The following is a 3,808-nucleotide window of genomic DNA, read 5'->3' as shown; positions in this document are numbered from 1 at the left end:
GCTGCCTCAGCGTCTCTGTGGCTCCCGCCTGTCCCAGAAGCTGTCTGCCTCTGTGGTCCTCACTCTCACCTCTGCAGACTAAGTTCGGTGGAGCCCCGGAGCCAAGATGGCGCTCCCTGCAGGGCAGATCACTGTCCTCCGGCTGGCATTTCCATGGTGTTAATGCTGAGTTATTAGTTACTAATTCTATGTTCTATTTTGCCTACTCTGGACCCAGAGTGAATGCAAAGTAGGCCATGCTGTGGGCCACACGCTCCTGGCTCCTTTACATGATGGCCATCCCTCTTTGTCCTTTACTCTTCTCAGGAATGATATCTGTCCTCTGCTCCAATCTCTGCTGGAACCATGGATCTGTTCTCCTCTCCTCCTGGTCCCAGGGGGGGACCTAAAACTCTACTTTTGTCTGCCCTGCTAAGCTATTGGCTGTTCACATCTTTATTTGCCAATCAGAAACAACTGGGGTCATGGTCCCAGAGTCTACTAGAGACACTTTTGAAAACAGTTTTTTGGGGGACATAATTAGCTTAAGGTTTGTCAGATGATTCTGTGTCAAAAGCCTGAAAACAGATACTCCAACATTATAAGGACTATAGGGGATTGTCCCGGCAGTCAGCTGTCTCTATTAATTATATAAATTTTGGAAGCTATGTCTTTGTGTTTTGTATGTCTTCAGGTAATATTTAATTCTTTCTCAGATCTCTGACAGTATTGAAGACTAATAGTCTCTTATGTAAACTTAAATTGTTTAGCATTAAAGAAGGTGTTCTAGATTTGAACAAATGACTTTTCAGATGGTATTGGAAGTTAAAATCAAACATAATCCAGGTACAGGATTGTAAACTCCTTAAGTTATGGTAGATGATAGAATACTTTATTTAAATTTCTGAATATGATGGGCTGGATTTTAAAGTGTATTTAACACCATACAATTTACATAATTGTTATGATTATGTTCAATGCATATCTGAGAAGAAAAGGGACTTTTAAATTGGACAAACATGAGGAAATATAGCTGCTTGTATTATGAATTCTATTACTTTCCCCCAAAAATAGTTTGTACAAGAATGTCTACATGTAACTTTTGAGAACCTGTTCCTAGTTGGTTCTGATTGATAAATAATGATGGCAACAGCCAATAGTTGGGTAGAGCAGATAGAGACACCATGTTCTGAAAAGGGACAGAGATGCATGGCTGCCATGTAAAGGAGCTAGGAGAGAGTGGCCCAGAGCATGGACCACTTTGGCGTCAGTCTGGGTCCACAGTAGTCAAGATAGAACATAGAATTAGTAAGTAATAACTCAGAATTACTGCATGGAGGTTAGGCAGTGGCCCAGCTATTGAGTTGCTTGCAACTTTATTTGCCAATCAGAACCAACTGAGGGCAGGTTCCCAGAAGCTAAGTGCAAACACTTTCATACAGTTTTTTTGGGGGGGAAATATAATTAACACTTGTAATACAAGCTACTACAGATTAAGTCTTACACATGTAAAACATACTCTTGAACTCTCCTATTCCCATGCAAAAAAAGTCAGTGGGTTTATACACATTTTCATCCCAACATTGTTCTTCTTCCAAGTATAAAGTTTGGTATTTCTATTCTAACATCAAAAATATTTACCAAACAAGATATGTATGTGTGTGTGTGTTTGTGTGTGTATGTGTGTGTATTTTTGAGCCAATCTTTACCTCTTTTATGTATAATTAAACACACAGGTAAATATATCAATATGCAAAATGTATAATATGCAAATAAATATGATTCGTTTGGAACTGCATGTGCATATTATTTACTAAAATTTTAACTAAAATGTTATGTGAATGAACTTCTTTTTCAATTGCTAATATATAAAGTTCAGCATGGATTTCCATTTAAATTACTTTACTGAATTATTTTGCCATTTTACTAAGACAGGACCTGCACAACTTCAAACCAGAAGGGGTCAAAGCCTAGAAAGGTCATGTTGCTAACTAAGGACCTATCTCCAATTGATATCTACATACAAAAGGAAAGGATAGTTTTCTCCAGTGTTTCGATGAGTATATAAGTCTCAGTGAAAGGTGAGCCATATGTCCTACAATAGATGTGCTACACAAAATTAACTAATTGTTATTTTTTGTGGGAGTTCTTATGATTCTTTTCATTTTGTATCAGTTTCCGACTTTGTGTTTTTATGGAATTGTGCTATATATGTGTATGTATGTATGTGTTTCTTGCATTTCTTCTTTTTAAAAATCTTGTTGTTTGTTTCATTTGATGGTTTCCCCTTCTAAAGAGATAAAAGAAAGGTAGCATGAAATTGCATGGAATGGGAGGTAGGGAGGACCTGGGAGTAAGAAGAGGAAGGGAAACTTTGATAAGAATATGCTTTGATGATTTTCTACTACCAATCTGATTTTGTTTGCATAAAAACTTGCTGGTTTTGCTGTGTTAGCTTTGAAAAACCTGCATTGTTTAATAGTTTTGAATTATCTATGCTAGGGTTGTTCTTGACATTTATAGAAATACAGACTTTAAAATGCACAAGTGTTAGTCAAATTTTATCTTTTGTATCCATCATTTTATTAACATTGACTGTTGACAACATATTCTGTTTCATTGTTTTGTGAAAAAGTCTAAGGCAACATTAAGTGTATTTGCCTGTTTTTGTATCTTTGTGTAATATTTGTATGCTGCTTATACATGGAAATTAATACATGAACATTAAGGAAGACAGAGCCAGAAAGGTTAAGAAAGACTCAGGTATGGGTAGATTAGATAGATAGATAGATAGATAGATAGATAGATAGATAGATAGATAGATAGATAGATAGACAGATAGATATAAAATAAAAAGGTATGAAGAAAGTAGGTAGATGGTTAACAATCTACATTAATTTTCTAGATAATATAATAAAAGTTAGATTTTTGTACAAAACTCATGATTTTATTAAGTTCAAATCTATTGTACTTAAACAGAAATTTGGCTATAGTTCTATTTTATTATTAAATGATTCTATCACATCTAGAGAGCTACATTGGAAGGTAATAAATAGTTGAAAATTTATTGGTGATATATTTTTTTTTGTTTTATGGAAAGAAATCCACAGTAACTTGTTGAAGTAGATAATATTATTTGCACTGGATTTGATTAGTAATATCTTACTTTTTTTTTTTACAGAGATGTTTAGCAAATACAGGGTAAATGTTTTTTGAGACAGCAAATATTGACCCCAATTTTAGAAGAATTCGCCTTCTTCATATCTGAAAGCAGGTTTTAGGCTTATATGTTAGGAAAAATATTTCCAAAGATGGAATTTATCAAGAATCTCTTCAGTGAATCAGTTACCTAAGCAACGACATTAAATAACTTGATTACAGAAAAAAAAGAAAAAAGCAATGGTTTGAAATATATTATTTGCCTGCTTTACTTTTACCAGAACTTTGAAACCAAATGAAAGGTGGTATTAAGTAATCTTAAAACTGTTCTTTGAGATAAAACAAATCATAATTCTGAAAATAATATCAGGGAGATTATCAAAGGAAAATGAATATTTAGATATGTTAATCTACCCCTCTTTCCCAGTGATTTACAGATTTCAAAGTTCTCATTTTTACTCCAAAAAACTTTAGTAAGTTTTAATATACAAAACTTATTGTTAATGCTATAAACTATTATAGATAGTCAGTGATTTTCAAAATTGCCTACTATTTTATGAAAATTATAAATAATGTCTCTTGGTTTATTTACCAGATAAGGATTAGTAAAAATTATGCTTATAGAGATTTAGACATATCTAGGAACATTAAACTTAATACTTGAGCATTT

Source organism: Mus caroli, chromosome 1 (assembly GCF_900094665.2).
Source record: "Mus caroli chromosome 1, CAROLI_EIJ_v1.1, whole genome shotgun sequence".
In the NCBI taxonomy this organism is placed as follows: domain Eukaryota; kingdom Metazoa; phylum Chordata; class Mammalia; order Rodentia; family Muridae; genus Mus; species Mus caroli.
The sequence above is the reverse complement of the archived record's forward strand: the minus strand, read 5'-3'. Positions refer to the sequence as shown.